Genomic DNA, 26,587 nt, shown 5'->3' on the forward strand with positions numbered 1-26,587 from the left:
CAGTGTAGACCTTGAATGCATGTGAATGCCAAAGCATTCTATATAGGCATGGCAAATGTACTGGGAAGCTTGAATGCCATAAGAGTGGAAGGATCGCAGGTAAAAGTAACATAACTTAGAAGTTGTATACTTCTCCAAGGTCCAGATACAACGGAGCACAGATCACATCAAATATTCAAAGATTGAGTAGGAGTAATGAATGATATGGCTAAAGAAAAATTTATATATGATTGACATACTGTCTTTTTAATTTAAAATGAGGAACACGAATACCCTGATAGTTGAAGATATGAAAGAATATACATCTAACACTCGAGTACATAAATGAGCATGGGCAAAGTGATGGAGGTAAGATACAAAAAAAAAAAAAAATAAATAAATAAAAAAAAAATAAAAAAAAAATAGGAAATAGTGGCATTCATATATAAAGTAAAAATACTTTAAAATGAGACACTACATTACAAAAAATTTGTAACATTTAATATAGAGATACATTTGAATTGAAAAAAATATATAGAAAAACTCTTATTCAAGAAAACGGTAAACTGAAACAGCCACATGGACATTCAGGGCTGACAAGGTGGGCCAAGGGAATTATGGAAGGATCTTCAAAATTATACATGGATAATGATGCAGCAACAAATGCTTATTTTATAAACCTCATACGCGAAGTCCTCATAAAAACAGAGGTGAGTAATGGGACAGGTTTTTTGTTAAACTTCTGTCTAATTAAAGTCTCATAGCCTCAAGGTTTTACGATAGTGTGGATTTTATAATCAATCTAGAGTTCTACGATTCTTCATATGCTTGACTTAAGGATATGTATAACAAATAAGTATTTTTGATGATGAAATTAGTTTAAAAACAAGAAATGTTATCCATCAAAACTAGAATTTGATTTATTACACTGAGGATGGGAGATTATGGCAATTTGTTGGAAAGGGAGTCATTTTGACACTAGTGAAACTCAAAGATTTATATCAGACCATGGCTATACAAATATTCCTCCATGCTTTGTCATCAGTGACAAGTATGACATCGGTGTGCTGAAAAACTTAATATGCTCTTATGTGAATATCTAGTCGTATCACTAACATTTAACATTGGGGTTACAGCATTATTTGAACCTTTTCTGTAGGTATGATCTGATTTATTTGACCAGCTCGTGGAATGAATATTGAAATGATGGCAGAATAGGTTATACAACCACAAAAAAAAAAAAAAAGGTCAAGGTATTGTTCCTCATGACCCAACGGTGATAGGTACATTTAAGTACACTGGGCAAGCAACAGAAGTTCTTGGTTAGTTTTCTCCACCTTATGAGAGCTTAGACCTACAAAGCCACTTCAGGATTAGGCCCCTCCTGGCCCAATTTCAAAGACCATGTGTCAAGTGTTCCTCTTGTAGGATCTTTGTCACCCTTAGTGGGATAAGGCCTCTCTAGGTTCAATTTCAAAGCCTTTGTGACAGTGTTACTCTTAGATGATTGCATAGTCTGTGGTAGGATCTTGGTCACCTCTCAGTGGGAGTGCCCCTGTTACTTACTAGAAATTCCAATCCTTATAAATTCTTCTTGTCGGGGATGAAGAAGACGTCTGTTTGATCAACTGGCGCTTCCTTGACATTGAACGGGAAGCCTAACATCAACTGATCGCATTCGGAGCTTTCTTTCTAAGAACCACGATAATGCAAGATCTAACCAAAATTCTATGTCAATTGACGGGGCATATCATATGACGGATAGTGCCAAGGTTGGTTTCAGATAATAAAAGAAAGTTTCAAATATAATTATTTTTAGTCAAAATAGTCTTTAGATCTGGAAATCTACTTCATTTGTGGGAATTACAGCTGTAGTTTTAGAAACACTAGTGAGTGAGCTAGATGAAGAAATCACTTAGTTGAAAGGTACAGAAACTTACTATTTCAGTATCTGTTCACCATAAACCCAAATCTGAAGCTGCCTATAGGTCAAAATCAATACTGAACACCTATGAAAACGTGAATCGGTAAAATTTCAGCTCTTGGCTTCATCATATAGACCAACCAAACTTTAGGATGTACAGTCTCATACGGATGACTTCAATTGTTTCCATTTGGTTGTAGTAAGGGTGTTTTTTCTTCGTTTGATATTAGTGAATAAATCCGTAATTGGAGGAAGCATATAGATAAACCACATTTTATAATGTTCTACAGCTATATTGAGACACTTTGACTTCATGTATGTAGTATATTGAGTGAGATTCGGGAACTGAGGATAATAGGGGCATTCCTGCAGCCATTGCTTAATCCTGTTCATACTTCAATTAGCAGCGTAAGTCATTCATAGAGGAATCAATCTTTATTTGAATATGATAAGTGTGACTTTTTATTTCACATTTCATCATTCAGATAATAGTCAATATCTGTATTGTCTGTAGGTAGCTTTTATCACCATGATATAAGAGTAAAAGTTAACCACCTTACGGGAGTTTGATTTTTTAGAAAGGCAGAAAATATATCAACTTCTAGTCTAAAGATTGTACATCTGCACCAATTGCTTTCCTTCCCTTTTAGTCAGTCACAACTAATAAGGACAATATGCTGCTATGTTAAATAAGAGCTATTCATCTTTATTTGATAATGTCAGTCTTTACTTGGCATATAAAAATGAGTTTACAAGATAGGCTCCATTTTTATTTCCATGGATTTCAAGTATGTGAATATTTCAGTTCTTTGATTTTTAATGGCGGGAAACTATTGATGCAAGTCTTCATTTGCTAGAGATCATTTGATTGATTTTATGAATAAATGGAGTTTGCACTTTTTTTGACTTTTGGTCTAGACTGATCTTGTACATACAACTGGAGTTGTTGTGGAGTAATTAACTCCGTCTCTTATTGAATCATCCTTCATTCAAGATAAAGAAAAATGAGGTCTGCCATGATAACGAATAATGGTGTCTCACAGGAACTGTCCGATGACTCACGCTTTTTAGTTTACCGATACAAAAATCTAGTTTTCCACATTTAGATTATTCACTTGAAAATAATAAACAGACTTATCTGAGTGTGGGTTTCTTGACTTGAACAGTTCTTATTTTATCAGTTCTTCATCCATTAAAAGCACCTAAGTGTAAATTATGTACATAACCCCCCCCCCCTCTTCCTTTTAATTCCCTCATTTGTATCTTTTAATTATCATTGGCGGATATATCATTATAATGTGAGCGATTATTAGTCATATTGTGCAGAGGAGAAATAACAGTGTCTGTGGGCAATTAGTTATACCATGAATGTGGGCATAAATTGATTAATGAGTTTATGTAGTAAAAGTTGCTCCATGATTTAGAAATTCAACTTTGGTGGCCGTATCTGATTTAATCTTCAAAAATTTAATTTTAGATAATGAAAACAAAATATGTTCAGAATTTACAGAGAGTTTTGATTAGTTCTTTAATAAATGTAAAGGCCAAAGTTCAGTAAAAGTTTAGTGTATACTTTTTTTTCTGAATTATTTGTGGATTACATTATCAGTTTCCATTTTACTTTTTTTACTGTTTTTCAGGATGGATGAAGATGCCTGCTTTGTTGGAATATTTGGACGTTGATATATTTCAGAGACTCTGTTCTCTGGAAGAAAAACATCCCTTTTACATAGGAGTTATTATACAACAGGCATTCTAGCACAGGGATAGTGCTAAATGATCGCTGAAGGATCTCGCTGGGCCTAGTGCCTGGTCTCAGGACTTTACTTTATAATCTATTCCAATACAATGGAATCGAATGTAGGGATGGTTCCTAATTTTAAGATTAGTTTCGTACAAACATGTTACAATGAGGTTCTAAGTATATTTACTAGGTTTATTTTTTAGTGATGTTAGGTTCTTAAACGCAATGTTATAATTATATTGCTGACCATTTGATTTTTATTACACTTTTTTAAACAATTTGATATTTCAATTCAAGTAGATTATTACAATTAACTACTAGATATATTTGTATTAATTTCTAATAACTTGTTACAATATGTCTCTTGTTATCTTGTGCCTTCATACTTAGAACCTCATTCTTAAATCTTATTCTCATCAGTGGATTAGTATTCATGAAGAAGTATTCAATGAAATGCTTATTATACGAGGATAAAAGCTATGGTGAATTACATAGAATCTTGATCAGAGAATAACTTTAATTCTAAAAAGAGGGTAAATTAATTATTTGTTGGTAAGCAGTCATAGCCTTTCTAGGATAGTTATTGTTAAACAAGTAAATATGGTAATATAATATAAAAGGTAATCAATTCGAAAAGTAATGTGGTTTATTTAATCGAAGAGTTTATTGCTTGACCTTTTCACTTGATTTCAGTGATACTTGTATTTTCATATGGAAAAAAGGAACAGCGACTTCTCCTAATAGATCTTGAGTTGTACATCTTAAAAATGTACCTTCTGCTAATCCAATGCTGGTCGTTAGTCTTTTGAGTTGTAATGAGTTATTTCTTGTTCATTTTTCTTTTGAAGTATGTTGTACTCTTCTTTGGGTAATTCCGTGGAACTAGTTTCTGCTCTCGATGAAAGAGTTTTTTATTTTTTTCTTGGATACTTACTTAATTCTGGTATGTGAAAAATTGCTTTATCGTACTGTTTTATGGCCTATTTAATGTGATTAGTTCATAATTGTTAAAATTTCAGCTTTTCATTTTGAAACCATTTTATAGGGAGGATTTTTGTTAGTGTAGTCAGAACCTTTCAGTCATTTGCATTTATGGATTTAGATTTCAGCATGGTATCAGATTTTTTTTTTTTTTTTTTTTTGGTGACCTATTTAATCAGATTACTTAATGGCTGCAACTAGTATAGCTTTTCATTTAGAATCTTTCTACTGTGGCGGATTTTGCCAGTCCAATCAAGCCTTGTCATGCTACCCTCCTAGTTTTTGCCATTTATTCACCGAGTTTAGGTAATATTAACAAAAATCAATTTTCTATACTGAATAGTTTCCAAGTCTTATCTTATCATGGTGACTTGATGGAAAGCTTGTTAGGGATACCCATAACTTGGTTGGCTTCTTCATTCTTGCCTTCTGTTATTGGTATTACATGAATATTATTGAGTTTCTGGTTTACCTATTGTCATGGTTTATTTGGAAAAAAAAATTTTAGTTTTTAGACTTCTTTGAGCAATAGTTAGTAAAGATTTAATGCTTCTTAATAATCGTTCCCAAACTTGAGATTTATTGGTTACCTTTGATATCCCAGTATAGAAAAAACCAAGCTTTCTTCAAAATTCAAAGAACTTCTTTGGTTTAATTTTGTAAGTTGGTTCAGTCATTTGACGTCGATATCTCTTTTATATCCATAGATTTTTTTTCTTCTATTATATTGGCCAACCAATATCATGGTCCTCTATATCAAACCGAGTGGCTCTTCCATAAGGATATTTGGACTTTTCTGTGCTCCCAGGGAAACTATTAAGTCTTACTGACAGCATTTTCTATTTCCTATTGTAATTAGAATTGCATTCTTTAGATCCACTCTCAAATCTCATCTATCCCACTTATCCCGATGCATTCATGCTAGATTCAGATGTAAAAGAGACATTGCAGCGAATGTTATGGTTTTAGACATCTCATACCAGACTTTTCACTTCAAATGTAAATTTAGAAGCAGTTCTTTAGAAATGGTAAAGAGTTTTACACTAGCCAGAAATTCTCTTTCTCACATATCATTCACCTTAATGGTTTCAGAGTTGATATGTGAATGGTTTTCGTTCTTTGATATCATCCAAATGTTTATATAGCTTAGGGTAAAGATATTTGCATGAACCATCAGTGGTAATGGTTACTTTTTACCTGATGAGAATAAGATTAAGATTAGTTTTTAAGTCTTTATTTTTTGTCGCATATAAAAAGAACTTCTGTATGTTTGTATTTCAAGGTGTGTAATTCTCGTGTAGCCCTTCAACCGTTCTCTCAATATTTCTAAAAAATCACGAAATATTTTTGAAATTAAGCCTATCGTAAACATTTCACAGTACATTCATATTTTAGATGATAATATTGTTTTGCAGCTACCATTTGATTTTTATTGAATTTATAAGGAACTATATCCTAATAACCTTTACAGTATTTTGGATTTTAGGAAATATTGCAACTTAGTATATTACCATATATGTATAAATTCATAAGGTAAAGTACTAGTCCCTTAACTTTATAATTCAAAACTTTATAGGGGATGGTTTATATAATTGAGGGTGGGTTCACTTTTTATAGTAAAATATTCTGTAATAGAACTAGAGTGATTAGATCTTTAGGAAAAGAGATAAGAGCAGGGTTATATGATACAAGTCAATTGAACTGAATGGTTGGATGAAAGCTTGTTGTATAGATTTTAATTTAATGAAAGGAAAATGTCTAGAATAGTTTAAAGAATTTATTTGAATGGAAGTAAAGACTAAGGAACATATGTGAATGTAATTAGATATTTTGAAGCATGGGTGAATGTTCACGTAGTACAGGTGTGTGAGAAAAACTGGTCAGGTGTTTGTACCTTTTGATTGGATCAGTGTTTGGGGAATTATAGGTTACTGAAAACAAGCTGAAAGTTTACACATAACCAAAGCATAAAGAGATACTTGATAGAGATAGAGGAACTGAATTTGGAGTAGTGAATCAGATAAGGAAGGCTATAATTATTCAATAATTGGAATGAAGTCAACGCTTTTGCAAGGTGAAATATAGGTGTTAATCATATGCACAGGATGGATTACTCTATGTATGCCTTGACATGGTGAAAGGGTTTGTGTATCGCCATGATCAGCAAAGCTGTACTAGTCAGAGCCAACCATACTAGGTTGGTTTGCTGTGAACGTTCAGATGTATGTATGTATGTATGTATGTATGTATGTGTAAATGTAAGGAGGGATCTAGACTGGAAATTTTAACAGCGTTACTGAATAAGGTGGCTATTCTTCAAAAGAATCATAACCCTGTGTGTGTGTATTTGTGTGATGTACAATATATGTACTACGCATGTGTTTGTAGGGCTACACAAACAACCTTGAAGATTAAGACATTAAAAGTTTTGCACCCTAATTCTAAAGATATGAAAAAAGTACAATAATTTTCAATGAAATGAAATCATACAGAAATTCTATTCCTACTGATGCTTAATTCCCACTGTTGCTTAATTCCAATTCCAGACCTCCCATTCCCCTAACCTTGATCCTACCCAAACCTAATTTGGAAATGTTAAAAACTCAAAAAAAAAAAAAAAATACCACCCAGTCAACGTTCATGTGACTGAGGTCTCCTTCGCCCCCCTCCTTCTTCTAGCATCAGCATTTGCCATTTATTACCCTCCATGAAAGGGCTAAAGGGTCCTTGAAGTATATCTTGCTTTTAACTACTGGAATCACTGTTCATTTAGGGTTTTCGTTACTTTTCCCATGTACAGAGGTCGTTCATTCTATTATTGGTGTAATGAGAGCAGTGTCTTAATGTAGGAATTTGAGTATGTTGTACCTGTCAAAATTTGGGTTACCATGTTGGAAAGCTCAGCCCATTTGTTTTACCAGAAGTAATGTCTAAATAGAGATGGTGCTATTTTGACAACACAAGCCATTATTAGTGATTTTTATTTCATGTTTAAAGTTGCTTAAAAGCCTAAAGTGATTTGCAACTTTGTTTTAAAGTTTAGTATGGAATACTTTGTCATTTTAAAATCTACCTCCAAATTTCTTAAATTCAGAGGCATCTTAAATTGTTGGAGATTGTAATGTCAAATGATCAGGTTTTTGTATAATTTTATTTCAAGTTTAAATATGTATGCACTACAATATCATTGACAAATGGTCAAATGTCTTGTACAGTGTAATGTGAGTATTGTACATTTCAATAACATGAAAAGATTGTGATTTAAATAAAGTATAATCAAGAATGTATGAAAATTTCTAAAAGTTAATGCTAGATTAACTGTAAATAAATGGTGGTAGTTAATGAAACTTTATCGGTGAAAATGTGTAAAAACAAGTAATTTAAACCTAATTTGTGATTAATTTTGTGTTTTAATGTTAATGGGTTAAGTTATTAGAAGAGAATAATTTTTAAGTCTTGTATTTCAGCTCCTTTAATTACTCATATACTTGGGCTCTCTGAAAAGGGCTGCAGCTGGGATCACACAAGTCAGCCATATCTCTGATTTCCACCATTTGTGTCTTTGATGCAGAGTTGGGATAAATAAATGCCATGGTCATCTTAAAAAACTGTGCAATAAGTTTTCGAATATATGTTTGATTTTTTTCTAAAGGGGTGAAATATTTTGGCTTCAGAAACAAGTTCTTTATTCTTTTGATTATTTTGCATTTGTGAGAGAGTGTTTTCAAGTGTAGAACTTGTCCAGATCTTAGGTATAATTGTTTCACTTGATTTTGGTTAGAGTAGATAATGTCCTAGCTAGTTAATTTAACTGTAAAATCGAAATGGTTTGAGAAATAAATTTTGCTCGTTTTAAGTATGGATAATCAACTTATCTTTCGAAAATTATAATATCTCTTTATAATATACATGCGTTGTTTGGTTTGTGCCCTGCTAATGTTTTTATAATAGATCAATTAAGTCGAATCTGCGTCCTCAACTTCAACTCTCTTAAATTTATCAAATGTGTTTTTAGTCAATTTAGTGCAAGAGATACTGATGTACAGGATTTTGCCAAATCTAGAAATCAGCAAATGAACGCCGACTGTTTAGGTGAATAGTTCCTCTACTGTAAATAATAGTCTCGATGAAGAGTATCAGATGTAATTTAGTAACGTTAAGTAATAAATGTTTTTGGTAAACAAAGGATCTTACCAGTCAAAATCTCATGGTCATTCTCCAATAATAAAGGCCTTAGTTGAGGTTGCACTATTAGTCCACTGCATAAAGGACTTTCCAGCTCACCGTCCTTTTTTCACAGCTCCACCTGCTTATTTCTCTTCTACAACAGCACCGTTCCCAATTAATTTCTTTTTTCTTGCTGTCCAACTTCTCGATTTTTATACCTAGTTCCCTTTTTCGTTTCATCGCTTACAGAGCATATACTAAATAAGGGTACATCTTCCTTTCATATTCGATACATATTAGAAGAAGGATTAAGAATTAACTTTGAATTCAACTTGTTTTTTAATATTGTTATTGAAATATTCCAAAAAACGCAAGGGCTGGTTTGGTCATGGTAAAGTAACAAATATCAGTAGTCTTCATATGAATTGATTACACAAATATTTTCTGTAACAGGACATTAACAATATGGTACTTAACATTTTGCATTTATAGATGTTTAATTTTGCAAATGAATATTAAAATTTTATGATTGATGGCCGAAAGGTGCAAATTACATACCGATTAGCCATACATGTTTAACTTAATAGCAATTGAGGAAGCTTAAGCCTTGAGAAGCCCGTTGGAGATTTAAGCTGGCGAGGGAACAGAATCTACACTTGCCATAAGTGAATTCAGATAATTACATTTACATAAGATCTTTATTAAATGTAGTGATATTCAGAGAGGTTACGGACAGACTTACATATAAAAACAAGAATATAAAATTTAGGTTAAACATACTTAACGTCTTTCGGTTTTTAGTCTCTCTCTCTCTCTCTCTCTCTCTCTCTCTCTCTCTCTCTCTCTCTCTCTCTCATACAAAAACTTACAAATACACGCATAAACACAGTACAGTACATATACAAACATGGTAAAGTCCCTTGTTTTACTACTACTGGGCCTAAACGTATGTTAGCTAATTTTATTTAAAATATTTTGATATTAATGTATCAAGCTAGGAAGTAGTCTCGAGGAACTTCATGAAATTAGTCTTGATAGATATCAATATTTTTATAAAACTGGGCTTAGTTACTAAATTATAACAGAATCAATCATTTTTTTCATATGATCCATATAAAAAGACATCAAATGGCTATTCCCTGTACATCAGCAAAGTGATAGTAAAGTAGAGGAGTTAGATTGTTGTTTTATGTAAAAGTCGTTAAACTACCCAATGGATTTTTTTTTCTTTTTTTTCTTTTTTTTCTTTTTTTTTCTTTTTTTTTCTTTGGTAAATGGTAACTTAATTTCTTCCAGGAGCGTTAAAGGAATTGCTTTTTGGTATTTACGTGATAAGAGTAAGTTTATATACGAGATAATCCATGGTTTCATTGGGGATCAGTGAGCTAGTTATTTCCATTCATTATCGCCATTAAGTTTAAGATAAGTTTAGTTTGTGGTCCAAAATTTTAGGCACATTACAGGATCATCTCTTTTATTCACAAACATCTATTTCTAGATAACTTCCAATGAGTAACACTATTCATTTCAAGTTTCTCTAAAACAATATCTGACTATTTAGCGACGAGAAAACTATTTCAAATTAAAAGTAATTGTAATAACAAGACGAACATTATCGGAAATTAATTCTGTGCCATTAACCTCTAATGATGATGATATCAAAAGACTTCTTATTTGCAAATTACTATTCATGGTTCTATGATTTTGACAATTCTAATCTTTAATATTTATTATTCTTGATCGATATTTGCGGCTATTCTATGTCCACATCCGAAGTTTTACATCATCTTGAATCAACTTGAAACAATTTAAAGATAATTTGTATCTATGATGAGTATTGAATGGTAATCTCTTTAATTCCATATCATAGTCTTTGCAATATCTCAGAGAGCTCCTTTTATCTTGATTACCGTTATTAAGTTGTCCTTTCCTATTAAAAAATAATATATAGGTACATAAATAAGCAAAATATCAAGTAATGATAATTATTCGATAAAAATTTTTTCATATCTAGATTAAAGAATTTTTGAGTGAAATGTCTACAAGTGAAAATAGAATTGTTACTAGGAAAATGTATTTCACTTAAGATGAGCATTTAGTTTATTCATTTCTGTATCTCAACTTTATAAACAGATGGGTTCTTGGCCTTTTTTAGCTTTATTTTATGGTTGATCTTTTTTTATAAAACTATATATATATATATATATATATATGTATATATGTATATATATATATATATATATATATGTATATATGTATATATATATATATATATATATATGTATATATATATATATATATGTATATATATATATATATATATATATGTATAGATGTATTTTTCTTTCATTATTCAGTGGTTGAATTTTAATCATATCAAATATCTTTTGCTAAAGAGGAGATACAGCAATTAGTTCCTTTGGGAGATACAATGTTTAAGATCATCTGATTTTAAAGTATCAATATGAGCGATTAAATATTATGGCTCATTAAAGTAAAAGCTAATAGCTCTCTATTGTCTAGTTTTACTAAGGATTATTTGTATTAATAAATCTTGTTGCGACGTTTACCAAAAATAGTTTCAATAACACCGTCGTTAGAGCAAGATGCCAAAACTCGGGTTTGATGGAGGAATCCTTATTTTGCTTATTTTGTTTTAATTTGTCTTAATTGAAACGATAGAAATTTAATTAGCTTTTTTTACTGATCATGGGCAGTAAGCTACACGTTACCATACATCTAACTTTTTTATATTCAGTAAGTTAATTGGATAAACACACACTCTCTCTCTCTCTCTCTCTCTCTCTCTCTCTCTCTCTCTCTCTCTCTCTCTCTCTCTCTGTACACACATCTTCAATGTAGGTTGTAATAGTTGTTTTAAGGGTGAACAACTTATTTCCATATCCCAATAAATTTTATTCTTGTCAAACGGTAAAAATAAAAGCTCACACTCTTGTATCTAAACTTTTTTTTTTTTTATCATAATTCAGACATTTTTTCTATTTTAGTAAGAACCATGGATTTTGCATGAAGTGTTAATTAGCTTGTAACATACGAAATCAGGAACGAACAAACCAACTTCATTTAAATTGTTTAGTCAGCTATTAATTAAGAAAGACTCTCTGTCGATTTAATCATGGGTATTAAGTTCCTATCCTAAAGTTACTTTCCAAAGGGTTCGTATTTGAGGGCTTTATTGCACAGTTAAAGTGACTGGGCTGTCCACGTGTAAGGTGAATGTGTACTTCGGTCCGATCTGACCGTCTGCTGGGGGAAGTAGCCATGCTGGTCAGGGTAGTAGTCTTGCACGTCTCTTCTCTTTTACCTGGCTCGGTCATTGATATCAACTGGGACGAAATAGAGACGAATGTTGGCTGACTTTAGGGTCTTAGCTGTGGATGGGGTTATAGATAAAAAACACAAAAAAGGGGTATAGCCTATTACACCCCTTTTCTTGTGCTTTTTATTTTTTGCTTTCTAATTAGGTTGTAATATTTTCCTCCCATTTAACTGTAAGATCTGTTACAATTTGCCTTGCTTGATTTTCATATTTAATTCCAAATATAGTCTCATTAAACTACCATAAACATCATACTAAATTTAAATGTTGTATTAACTTCAGATAATTTTCATATACCTGATGTCTTTACTTCATAATCATTGCATTGTTGTTTGTAAGATTTATAATAAAGTATCTAAAAAAAAGAGAAGGAAAAGGAAAGCATTCAAGGGCCTGGTAACTTTGTTTATTCAGAAAAAAAGATTTCAATAGTCTCATGTTACCAGGTGGGAAAGGGGATGGCCTTGGTGGGCTTTCCTTTTCCTTCTCTTTTTTAAAACTTTATTATATTTCTGGTAAATATATTACTTACTTACACTGTCATGGCACTTCACCTCATCTGCTAAACTTTGACGTTCCCCAGATGTTCAGAAAATCATAGAAAACGAGGTCTATCATTCCCGTTTTCTATGGCTTATTTGGCCCTGGGTGCGTTAAGTTTTCACAGAGTATGTATTTTTTATGTACATTTTTTGTCATTGTCTCTAACGTGCATTCATGTTTTAACTGTTAAATTGATTTTACTGGAAACCTGCTCATGTATGACATCCGATTTTCTACAATAAAAGATGTACAGTATTACAACGCATTCTTTTTCTTTTCTTTTATCTCAGCCAATTTCTAGTCCATACATATAGTTTGTGCTAATTTTTAAAGTATAATATATTTAAAAAGTTTTGCTTTAATCTTATAAGCAAATTGAATATGAGACAAATCACTAATATGACTTTAAGGCAAATGGTAAAACAAGTGGGCGAGTTATTCAACATTCATAAGCCAAATTTGACCAAGTACCAATATACTTTTAAATGCTTGTTTGTGCTGCTCTCCTTACACAACAAAGGTAGAATGACCGTTCTCTGTATAAGAGAAAACGGGTAATAAGCCTAAATGAACAAAGGGATACTAGTAAAAGCAGGGTGTATTTCATGAGCTCTTTGGCCCAAATTGGAGAGGACGCAGGCATTTGCTAGTGCTAGAGGGGGGCGGGGGGCGGTTTGGGAGAACACTCTGACACATGAACGTTGAACAAGGAGAATACTCTATTTTTTTATATATATATTTTTCATGTAATTTTTTTTATAATTTTTTATTTCTCAAAATGTACCATTATGGATGTAATAAAATGTTTAATTTTTATTTGGTATTTTATTATATAATTCTTATTTGACAGTTTACAGAGAGCCTATTAGCTGAAAATTTTACAACTTTTTCTTCTCATTTCACATGCATACATACACAGCTGTAATAACTTGCTATAACAGTAGTACATATATAAAGTAATCTTGGAATATATGAGCAATACCCATTGGATCATAACATCCATACAATGAACGCTCAACTTTCAAATTTCCCAGTTTAAATTATTTTCTTTAATCATAGCTACATATTAGGATACCAAGAAGTTATGCGTTCAAATATGACAATTTCCATAGTTCATTATACATCACTCAAGTCTATAGCAACAATAATATGATACAAATTAGAATTGGAAATTTAACACCCTTTTCTACTGAAAGCAGAGTTAACTAAGAAAAACTTAGAACCTAGTTTAAACTTGGTTAACTCTCCACTTAGAAAGTTTCTTCAGGAGAAAAGTTTTAATTTCCAATTCTAATTTAAATAAACTTATTGATGCTGTAGACTTACAAATATTTTCAATGCTGTACAAAAATATATATTTTTAACATCATTAAAATTTACCAGCTCGATAATCATCATGCAATTATTTAAGTTTTGAAAAGTTATATTTCCTCTTAAAGGTGAACTAAATTGGGAAGGCCACAACATCCTTTCCATAGACCTTGATTTGTATGGATCGTTATTAGTTTGATTACATAGTTCATTACTACGTTATGACCAAATCCATAAGCTGGAACAAGGTTATAGAAGAATTATCCAGATTATACCGTAACTAAAGCTTGATAATCTACCCACACAGACTAAATTCAAAATCCTGTAATACACATGTTTACCAATAAAAACTTATATTTGGTGTATAATATTTCTTTGCGCTGACTTACAGAAGCATCCCTAAAAAAACAAGGATATTTTGGTCTTCACATTTGGATTACATGGCTAACCAAACGCAATTTAGATCGATGAAACTGCAAATAAACGCTTCATTACTACTGGTATATTAATTATTTCAATTGTCCCACTGCTTGGTGTCTAAAGGGTCTTTTTAAATTCCCTAACATTGCTTTCATTAATTCTTAATTCAGGCAAAACCTAATTGATCTAAAGTCTAATGGCCACTAAAGGAATATTATCACTAGCTCTTACTTGCACTAACATACGTCCATAAAAAATAAACTACCAAAAGTGTCAATTTCTAGCGATACAAAATCAAATCCAGATGCCTTCCCTTATCTACCCCAAAATTACACTTGGACACTCACTAAAAGAATGAGAATTATCACTTATTATCCAATCTAATAACCCTCAAAATATTTCAATCACGACATTCTTAAAAGGTTAAATCAATTCCTAAAGTTTTTTTTTTTTTATATCACCTTAAGTGGATTTTTTAATAAATAAAATTCGAAATGACTGATATTTGTGAGTTCCGTTTACAAACTTCCTACAAGTTACCTAATGGAACAGATATTCCTCTTCTCTTCTGAATAACTAAGTTTAGCCACAATGTCGTCTTTAATGTTCAAGCACAAACTCAAATGTGAATGTTTAAAAAAACAACTCAAACCGCCTATTTAAGAACTTTCCCTCCTTGAGCCATTACTTTTAAGGCTTTAAAAAAAAAAAAAGCGAATTTGATTTAGAATTTGAGATCTAAACCTACGAAAAACTGTTGCCAAGCTATCACATACTTTGCTTCAATTTCCTAAAATTTTCATGCAAATCCTAATTTAGATAAAACCTAATTTATATAAATCCTAGTGTTCATCAAAAGAATGAGCTGATCTTTTGCTCTTGTAATAAAGAAAACCATTGAAATTTTGAACTCATTACAGATGTGTGAAATTTTAAACTTATTACAGATGTATGAAAAATTTAAAACTCATTACAGATGTGTGTGAAATTCGAAACTCATTACAGATGTGTGTGAAATTCGAAACTCATTACAGATGTGTCCGCTAATCACCTACATCTATATTACCAAAAAAGAATATTCTCCTGACAAATTACTCCAAAAGCAAATATTTTAATCACAAAATGACCGTCAAGTTAGGCTATCTTTCCTATAATATTTAGATATGTTCTAAGAAAACATATTTGAGAAATCTGTTTACAAGCTGTACGTTCTCTTATGAATATTCTCTAAATAAATCTTAAGTTTAGCCACTACACCCTTTTGAATAAAAAACCTTCCTTAAACCATTCATTAAAGAAATTTCCCTCTTTATACTATCACCTTTTAAGGATTCAAAAGTTGAGAATCTTACCTGGTGAATTTGTAATCTAACCCCTGACAAACTATTGCTAAGCTATAAATTATAAAGAGAAAAAACGATCCGATCACTCAAGCCACAGACACTTTAAACCATACAGTATCAAGTCGCAAAGCAGTTTTGTTCTTCTAAGACATATTAAAGTGACAGGTTATCCAAACGTGCCATGTCATGATTTAAGTGAAATGGTTACTTAAAACAAGGCTTAAACGTGTGACTGTATAAAAGACAAATTTATTCTTTAAGAATATGGTGAAATTTACATCGAGTCATACCACGTATGTTCAAAATGTTTTGGGGGAACACTTACACAAGGGAAATTAAAAGATAATTCAATAGTGGATTTTATTAGAAATGGTTAGAGAACAATTCTAGTTAGTATTATCAAACAAATTTTAAACAGAGAGAGAGAGAGAGAGAGAGAGAGAGAGAGAGAGAGAGAGAGAGAGAGAGAGAGAGAGAGAGAGAGAGAGAGAGAGAGAGAGACCATGAACTTAATGAAATTAAATGCACAATTTAATGAAATTATGCAAGAACAGAAAAATTCGGTGTAAGTTGTTAGATTTCATTAATCCACGCTTAAATGGTCTTGCTATGGCAAATTTATTTGTATATTACGGAATTACGACAAATGGAGGCAAAGAATTGATGGTGAGTATTACTTCACATACGTGCTGCAAAATTTACTATCTAGAATTGAAGAAAACCATTTATGGAGACTAATTTTCAACCTTCAAAGCGAGCATAATTTCCCAAGCTTACTGATATTTAACTAAATTGAAGACTTAAAAATGTTTGAAAAAGATTTGGCAGAAGAATTAGATAAAGACATTAAAGGAAAGATGCATTAGTGTAGCAACAAATTGTAAACTTAAATTAGACAATTACAAGCAGAATATGGTAAATTAATGACAGTCAAACGCTTAGGCACTTGTTCATAGTAATGCACACAATTTTACAAGAAACTTTCTTAAAGGCCTTTAGGACACTTTACACTTGCCCTTTAAGTTTCAAAATTAAGAAAAAGTTCAGGTAGTAGAGTTATTGTAATTATGCAATTTTAAATGTTTTATAAATTGAATGATTATCAGATTCAGGTGCAAAATCACTTGCATCTCCAAGAAATATAGTTTGCACATTAATTATCAATCATCTATTTGGCAGCTTCTAAGCAAACAAATTCGAGTCAACTTATCCTTTTAAATACTCATTTCTAAGAAAGTAGAATACAATCTTACAAAACTGGCAATCAATGAAGATCTAGTAAATTATCAAGTTAATCAAGATTTTAGAAATTAGATATCGGCTACAAATTGACACTTAAAACATTCTTATGCATTTTAGAAATACGATTATCTTTCAATAACAAAACTGCAGGCACCCAAGTTGATTAAATCTCGAGAGAACTTTAAAAAATAGATTTAAACCCTTCAAAAGGAAACTATGAACGACATCATTTAACACTTACTTTTAACTAATTACAGTATTTACTATAATTGGATGGTCATCCCTATTGCCACACCTTGCTGCTATAAACAGTTGAAACTACTCATTGAAAAAGATTGACTGGAGAAGAGCAAATGTGGAAAAAAATGTTATAACTGGTAAATTATGATGACTTAAGAATTCCATGATACAGACCCTAAACAAAGAGCAAATTCTTTTAAACTCGAGATTTTAATGGAAATGCTAATGGAAAACTATTAAAAGTAAATTTCAATATATAGAAAGATTTGAAAATACTGATAATTCGCTTAGATGCACTGACATGACATAACGCCAGTAATAAGCTTGATAAGATTACCAGATTAATTACCCTCCATCAATTTAAGAGTATTGAAATTTTAAAGAAAATTTAATGCCTTTTTTGCTTGGGAACTCTTCCAAGGAGTTTCAAAGAAGTTGAAGATATCTGCTGCAGGATTTCCATCTTCAAGAAGCTGCTCATACTTCATTGAACATGGTTCAGGAACACTAGTAGAATTTCATATGAGACCAGAAGTTTCTTTAACTATTTCATTTCACCCTGTGGAAAAATAAAAGCATTCTATTAATTTAATGATACTATGTCTTTAACAGACTACTCTTATAAAGATTAGTTTCTGTAAACAGTAGATAAATTAGCAACTAACAAGGATATTTAATTAAGCGGAAATAAATGAATCCTCACAATTTAGAGCAAGCATTACTCCTAGGGTAAGACTTCACAAATATTACCATATACCCTTGATATCTATTCCCTGAATAAGTAATACTCCAGTTTACGAGTTAACTGAATATGGGCAATGCAGTATACAGGCATGAAATTTCATATTTGTATGAGCAAAATTTCTCCCCACATCTACACATTTTGTGGACAAGTATTAACCAAACTAGCAATAAGTCACTCAGTGGTTCACGTCATGCTCATGTGATTTTTATTCTATCAACATGCTATTTAAAAAAAGCCACATCAGTCTTCTCTAGGAAATTGTCAAAATTTAATGCCAAAGTACAAAATTAAGACATGTTCATAAAGCATAAGTTTAGTGATTCAATGATAGTGAACGGCATTAAAGAGAAAACTCCCGATATTTTAACTCTGCTCTCACGAAGAGTTCCCGCCTCAAAAATGCGTTAATTTGTCCATATATAATTGGGAATCATTAATTTGTAATAATTTGTAATGCTAGCGGTTGTTATAACAAAACTTTAAAAATGAGTACGGTATATAAATGGTGCGTTTATTTATGGTTGTGCGGAATGTGTAGAGCGAATTTCCATTATTTCTTATGGGAAAAATGTTTTGGTTTACGAGCATTTTCGGTTACCAGCTTGTTCCTGGAACGGATTGAACTCTTATACCGAGGTGCTACTACATAGGTATCACTTATGATAAAATTAATTTCACCAGCTAAAATATAATCTTATTCTTGGAAAAATTATATTTTACCTTGTTCCAACATAAGCCAAATGTTAACTGGGCTACTTTCCTTAATTCTGGACTAAATTAGTCTGATAACTATCAATTGAGTCCAATGACCTGTGTATCCTGTATTCAGCTAATGACTAGCATATACAACAATTCTATGATTTAGTTCCTTTTTAATTCTTTCTTGTTGAATCAACACGTTGCAGTTAACTCGGTTGAAAAAATAACTAATTAATTAAAATGCTAAATTATACGAAAACAGAATTTAATACAGCATAAATTTCTCTTCAATGATTATGCTAATCAATTTTACCCTAGTCACAATGTTACGATCCAGGTTTCTTATTGTAACTTTCTTGTTACCTTAAATTTAGTAGTGTCAAACCATGAGCTAATCCAATATAAGCCACCGACAACCTTGTTTTCCTGAACCACCTACTGTAATCTTCTCTAACTTTTGTGTAAGGATATTTCACAACAAACCAATTAACAATTGCAAGATGTCGCCTCATCTCTTATAGAAATGTACTACTTTCCTTACTAACCCTTATTAGGATTAGCTTTGAGGACTAAACAGCCTAATCCAGTAAATTTATCTAAATCTCATTTGAAAAAAAATTCAAACTAGAAACATTACCTAACCTTCAATTAATCTATTTATAGTTAGTATGACCTTTTATTCAGGAACGAGATGGATATACAAATATTTAAGTCAAACTTTTTATGGCTGCCAAACATTACAGCTTTTAATTCATATTAATTTACCTTATGAATTTCCTTTTTGCACCCAGTAAGTTTCTTGAGACTTCCCTCTTTAGACGACTGCCATCCATTGTTTGTAATCTGTGTTCAGTACACGATGAAGCCAAGCCTGGAAAAAAAAGATAAGATAAAAATTTGCTCTGATACTGAAGAAATATTGTAGGCAGGCAAACCTTAGTTAGCGAGGTAATGAAATTATGTTTAGACCTAACTAGCTGACCTCACTGGCTAATTATATCCCTCCAAAATTCAATGTTTGGTTAAGACTTACAAACATGCAACAGAATTTCCTCATGTTCACTTTAACTGCCTCATCCTACAATCTTTGAAAACCTTCATACTCTAAGCCATCCAATTTTTTACTGTTAACCAATGACCAAAAACCCCTACTGTTTCCAAATAAGTGATATCAAATTTTAAGGTTTATTTAAGGTAAACTTTCATCTGCTTTCTAATTGTCATTGGAGGGCAGAAATGTCATATCTCATTAGTACACACAGCTGGAAAAAGTATTTTGGATAGGCCACATTCTTTTTGTTAATACAGATTGCAAGCAATTCTACTGTATGTTAATGAAAACATCTGGGTGGGGAGGATCTAATGTCCTAGATCCGCTGATGACCGCACAGTTTTATTGGGGCTTGACCTCATGAACTTCTGTTTTATGTACGCCGACATCACAAACTTCTGTTAGGTTGACTATGATGAAGGCAGTTCCACATCGTTTGGTACGGAAACGAAGCTAGTTTTTTTTAAACCCCTCCCCCTTTGCTCAAGTCATTTTTTGCTTTCCTCCCATTTTAAAGAATCTCCTAATTAATCTACAAGAGGAGAGCTGCAGGACTGCACAATTTTGGAGTAAATGGAGAGCGTGCTCTTGTATATAAATACCCAACAGGCAAATAATCCTAAACTGGATCCCAAGTCACACTGGCATCACTCAATGACGAGGCCTATCACCTAGCCAAATCTGCCCTTATGTGCCAGACAATCAGTATCACACTTCAACCTTCACTGAAAACCAAGATTCAAACGAGCCTTTTGCAACATGCAAAAGATTAACGAAGTAAGGCAAGACTTCTTTGATGGCTCCAGATCAGCCAAATGGTACATCAAAGCAACAAACCTAGTCCAGTATCCGCTTGAAAGAAAAATCCCCCGCCAAGTTGCAGTCATTATTTGCAGACTGCAACTGGGATACCTGTGCAACTGGCAAATCATCAAACAACTACGAAGACCAACAGCCCAACAGACCGGAAACTGTCCAACAACTGTCAACCCTCTGCAACACTACCTATGGAACCGTCCAGAGACATGCCTTCTAAGACAGGATTTCAACCCCAACATTCCTTTAACTGCGACAGCAATCGTAAAACACATTGTCAATGTTGCTAGATTCTGAGCCTTTCCCTGCAGCTACCCTTCTCCCAAGATAATGTAATACCAGCACCAGTTCGAATTTAAGTAACCCAACTTAAACCTTGCTTAACCTATTTTTAGCTCTTCTCTCACTTGCAATTTCTCTTCTCTATTGTAGTTCAGGAATCCCTCCCAACTAGAAATTAAATCTGAAAGCACGTAAACTTATCAATGATTACAATAATTTAAATCTATTTTTGTTCCAGTATTTTTAGGCACAGGAATGTTTATTCCACACTATCATTTACATCTAACTAATCTTTTTCTGCTCTTCCTACTCAAGCTCAGACTTTATACTATTGCTCATCCTAAGAACTTTAGCTCAAGCTACTAAGAAAGTTTTTTTTATTTCTATACCAATATCTCTAAACCTTTCCTAACTCCTCCCCGATCCCTTCTACTCATCGTGACTTACATCTTTACCTCTCCTACTAAACGACAAGAGCGCCCAGTGGCCTGTTTTGGGGAGGAAGCCTCCTTCCCTCCGTCACCTCTATTTTCCAGTGACCAAAAAGATTGGGATGCTTCTAAAATACGAAAAGCAAAGCTGCCGATTATCCTGGATCCACATCCTATCCCAAACCACCTACAAATAAAAGTTGCTGATCATCCTTTACCCCCATCCTATCCCAAACCACCTACAAAATGTTGGTGATAATCCTTAACCCACATTCTATACCAAACCAACAACAAATAAAAGTTGCTGATCATCCTTAACCCACATCCTATCCCAAAACAACAACAAATAAAAGTTGCTGATCATCCTTAACCCACATCCTATCCCAGACGAACTTCAAATAAAAGTTGCTGATCATCCTTGACCCACATTCTATCCCAGATGAACTACAAATAAAAGTTGCTGATCATCCTTAACCCACATCCTATCCCAAATCACCTACAAATTAAAAGTTGCTGATCATCCTTAACCCACATCCTATCCCAAACCAACTACAAATAAAACTTGCAGATTTTCTCATAACAAATCACCTACAAAGCTCCCGCTCCCCCCCCCCCAAAAAAAACAATACCAACGGGTTGCAAGTGTTCAAGAGCCTGTGCTTGGCCGTAAGGGCTAGGCAACCTGAAACAACAACGGAAGGAGTCTCCTATGGTATGCGCTATAACGCCTAAAGGAGCAAAACGGGTATTTTTGTTATGATCTAAGTTTGTAAAAAGAGGTCTCCGTCAGTAGTATATTGTATTAAAATTATTTTATTGACAAAGATCTATTCAGTTATGCGAGTTTTAAATGTCCTAACTAATATTGCATTATTCTTTAATTGAACCCCCTTTAACAGAACGTTTCTACCATTACCATAATCATTGAAAAAAATAAAGAGCTCTAATAGAATTTTACATTTCAATACGGAAAATAAATAAACGAGAGGATTAGAATATAAAACTTTGGGTTCTTTATTCTGTTAAAAAACAATCAACTTAATACCAAAGCACCACCTACCAGTTTTTTTCTGAACTAAGAGTGGACAGAGGTTCTTGTGGCATGCATCAAGATGACAAAAAGGATTTTTTTTCTCTAAAATCTGTAACCTCGTTAATGACAGTTTCCACTAGTATATGGGATTCAAAATAATTATGATTATGTAAAGATATATTAAACTTCTCTATGCAAGTTCTAATGCCCTAATTAACTTGTACTATACTATAATGAAAAAGGTGAAATTATAGAAATGCAATAAACGGTTTATAGAAAACTTACGAATTTTGTCATGTTTTGAACGTTGATTTCTGGCAGAAATAGTTCGAGTTTGAGTGACTTAACTAGTAAAAAAGCTGTTGCTCTGCGCTAGGTATCAAAATTACGCTCGAAACACCTAATTGTATTATATTTAGATTTAATTTAAGCTTTCCTGCTATTGCCAGTCAAAATACAGTCATCGTGATAAAATTTTTTTTTCCCTAATCAAAACAGTAATAGTACTGAAACTATCAAAACACACTAGCTTTAGTTTGCCTGGACTTACGGACGCACAGGAAACACCATTTTCCATATTTTCTATGGAGTCCTTCGAAGCCGTGTTCGTCGTATTACAATTGCCTCCTTACACAATTGAGCTAATGATTTATTGGTTTCTGCTCGGTCGTAGCCCTTCGCTCACGATTAAACATCTCGTTTTATGTTTAGGCAAGCGGAACAAGTTTCTCTACGTGCGTTAGCCCCATGGGTTAGTATTTAAGCGATAATTATAGATTAGAATTAATGGGGTGAATACACTTGAGAGTTATAGATTCACTCTACAACTTCCATTCGAACACGTTCTTGGCTTCTATTTCCCATTATCCGACTAAATATACCAAAAGAGTTTATAATATAAAACTTTGGGGGCTCTATTCCGTTCGAAAAATATCTTACGACAGAAGCAGTGGCCTGTACTAAAATGACTATAGGACCAAAATAAGTTTTTTTTTTTTTTATATTGAAATATCTAACTTACTGAAGGTTTCCGCCAGTAGTATACGGGATTCAAAACATATGTAATTGCAAAGATCTATCCAATTAGTGGCACAATACCCTATTACACGTATACAATGAAAAATATTTTTCGTAGTTTCATGCTCTGGTTTTATGATTTCTTGCCCTAGATGAGAAAATTTTAAATACAATCAATCAAGTGTTTTAAATACCAAGAGGCTACAGATTTGATGTGTAGACAAAGTGAATGGAACGAGTTACTTCATATTAAGGGAGGGCTTCAATTTGGAGGTGCTCCAAGAAAGCACTAAGAAATATAGTTCCAATTGTCTAAAAACACTCGCCAAATTTAGAGCCAAGGGATATAGTTACTTTAATCAAGGTTTGTCACAAATGAAACCATCAGTTTCAATGGATAACCTCATTCTCATCTCCAAACAAGGATAAAATACCAGGGTTAAGCACAACGTCCAAAGTGATAGGAAAGGACACTTAGCTCTACCCTAGTTTAGGTTAAATTTTGAGAAATGAACCAGTTTGATTTATAGTACTGTATGCCTATAATTTTCGTAACTTTAAGGATCACTTTCATATCTGAACTATCGAGAACTATGAAAATATAGCATTTTCCCAATCCCAAGACATTAATTTGACTTTTAACATGAGCAGAAACTGAACATACCACAAGTACTTTCACCAATGTCTTCGTAAGCAAACTCTTTGAATTTACAATATTTAAGAGTACCCGCAATCATTTATTGGACTTGGATATACACCACCAGCAGTTACATTGAAAAATCTTACCTTATAGCTTTCAGGAATAAATGACGTTTTAGATATAGACGCACCGACACCACAAGCCAAACTGACGGCAAAATCATTGAGGTAAAATTTTAGTTCTGTCTCCTGGTTAATAGCCAATCAGAATCGTCAGTTTTTAAGAAAGGAGAGGATTGCGGCTCCAAATTGGTTGGCTAAGAAAAACAAAGGCACCTCAACGACCATAATTACCATGCCAGCAGTTTTCACCCAAGGACAAGTAACAAGGGGGCAACACGTTTAGATAATTCTGTTGTTGTCTGAATTAATTCAATTATATGGTAAGCGAGATCATCTATAAATTATTATGTACAGAAGAATAAAATCAACTGAGAGAGAGAGAGAGAGAGAGAGAGAGAGAGAGAGAGAGAGAGAGAGAGAGAGAGAGAGAGAGAGAGAGATATCCTTCTATCAATAAACGAGGATCAATGAATCCTTCTCTTTCTTGGATATCCTATTTTCTTGATTTATTGTGAAAAAAGGGCATATATGAAAAATGTAAAAACGGCAAAACAAGAGACAGAAATTACAGTATGTTAGAATAATGTATATCGAGCAAATTTTACTACTAAAAATTTATTTAAACTACTGCAGTAGAGATTCCGTTTCAAGCGGTATCTTATCGGGCTTCAAGGTATATTACAGTTTAGGGAAGACTACCATATATAAAGATTTTCAATAAAATATATACCTTGCCTTTTCGTACACCGTTAAAAAAACCGTAATTTTGATCGGAAATCCTTCGTAAAAGTATACTGTTCTCATCCGCATTTCAGTAAAATAGAGGCAACCGTAATGTTACTATACTTTGTTAATATATTTCACGGGTTGGTGACCGTAATATCAGTCCTTTACGTCAATGTATAATTTTTTTTTAATTGTTAAGGCCAGGCAACTTTTATTCCCGAATTTTTGCCGTTATTTACTAAATTTTTTTAATAGTGTACATAGCAACGACACTTGGATGAGCATTTAATATATGCAGGGATAACCACGTAAGGACTGTTTGTTTTAAAGACATAGGTATCCCTACTACAGCAATTTCTTCTCCTGCAGTACATCATGTACATCTATGCATAGTTTTACATAAAAAATTATCAACACGAAAACAATATCCAGAATTATACTTTATATGTGGAGGGACCCTGTGGTCCCTCCAAAGCCTTATAAATCAACTTAAATTTGTAATATTTTTTTTTTTCTGTTCAAATAATTTTGTGGCATCCATGAATAATTTTTTATATTATATTTATTATCGATGTTTATATTGACCTTATTATTATGATCACCTATTGCAATACTATGCATATTATCGCCCTTATTACCATAAATAATAACACAGAATATCATCTCAAATGAGGGCATGATCATCAGCACATTGAATGAAATTACGTGACAAAGTATCAGCTGATATATTAGCTTTGCCAGGCTCATATTTAATGTGCTAAAAATTCTACCATGATTTCCTTAACCAATTTCCTTCTAAAATTAGCATTCTGTTGGTTGAAGGTTCGTATAGAACATTGTAATGGTCATGCAACAAATAACGGTCATACTATTTTTCCTTGTTAAAGCCATTGGGCTTATAGCATCCTGCTTTTCCAACTAGCGTTGTAGCCTAGCTAATAATAATAATAATAATAATAATAATAATAATAATAATAATAATAATAATAATAATAATAAGGCGAACGACGCTTGTATTTATATGGCCACAAAGGGTCCCATAATAACAATTAAATATGTACATTCATTGGTTTTGGTTAATTGGGTTAACCTTGGCATAAAAATTCTCAGTATAATAAAGTTATTATTATTATTATTATTATTGTTATTATCATTATTATTATTATTATTATTATTACTTGCTATCCTACAACCATAGTTGGAAAAGCAGGATACTATAAGCCCAGGGGCTCCAACAAGGAAAATAGCCGAGTGAGGAAAGGAAAAAAATAAAAATAAAATTCTTTAAGAACAGTAATAACATTAAATTGAATATTCCCTATAAAAAACTATACAAATTTTAACAAAGCAAGAGGAAGAGAAATAAGAGAGAATAGTGTGCCCGAGTGTATCCTCAAGTAAGGGAGGTCTTGTCGATCTCCAAGAATGAAAATGTGGGCATGGACTGGAAAACTCATTCAAAGAGGCATTCAGTGTCGTCAATATATCATCATATTCCAAAGAGTTTTGTCTAAGTCCATAGATTAAATTGTAGGTAGGCAGGGCCTATTTATCACCAAATTAGTTCCTTAACAATTACTGTATTGTTTTAGATAAATCTAAAACAGAAAATTACTTTAATTCTCATTGAAATCTTAATAAAAAATCATCAATTGCAGTATACATACAAAATAGAATTCAAAATAAAGTAGGAATCGTAATTGAGAAAAGGAATAACGGTTTAATCTTTGCTCCGGTCATTTAAGATATTAATCACTTCAAGGAACTTTGGTCATGCATTCAACTTCTACA

General features: G+C 32.5%; 1 long non-coding RNA gene across 1 annotated transcript; it reads right to left on the bottom strand.

Annotated features, from left to right (window-relative positions):
* Nucleotides 1-16,098: 16,098 nt before the first annotated feature.
* LOC137647555 (uncharacterized) lies at nt 16,099-24,193 on the bottom strand. The gene is made up of 3 exons (XR_011045588.1): nt 24,095-24,193; nt 19,444-19,549; nt 16,099-17,793 (listed from the first exon to the last, which is right to left on the bottom strand). It is a non-coding gene; the product is annotated as an uncharacterized lncRNA (long non-coding RNA).
* Between the last annotated feature and the right edge of the window lie 2,394 nt (nt 24,194-26,587).

This window comes from Palaemon carinicauda, chromosome 1, assembly GCF_036898095.1.
Source record: "Palaemon carinicauda isolate YSFRI2023 chromosome 1, ASM3689809v2, whole genome shotgun sequence".
Classification (NCBI taxonomy): domain Eukaryota; kingdom Metazoa; phylum Arthropoda; class Malacostraca; order Decapoda; family Palaemonidae; genus Palaemon; species Palaemon carinicauda.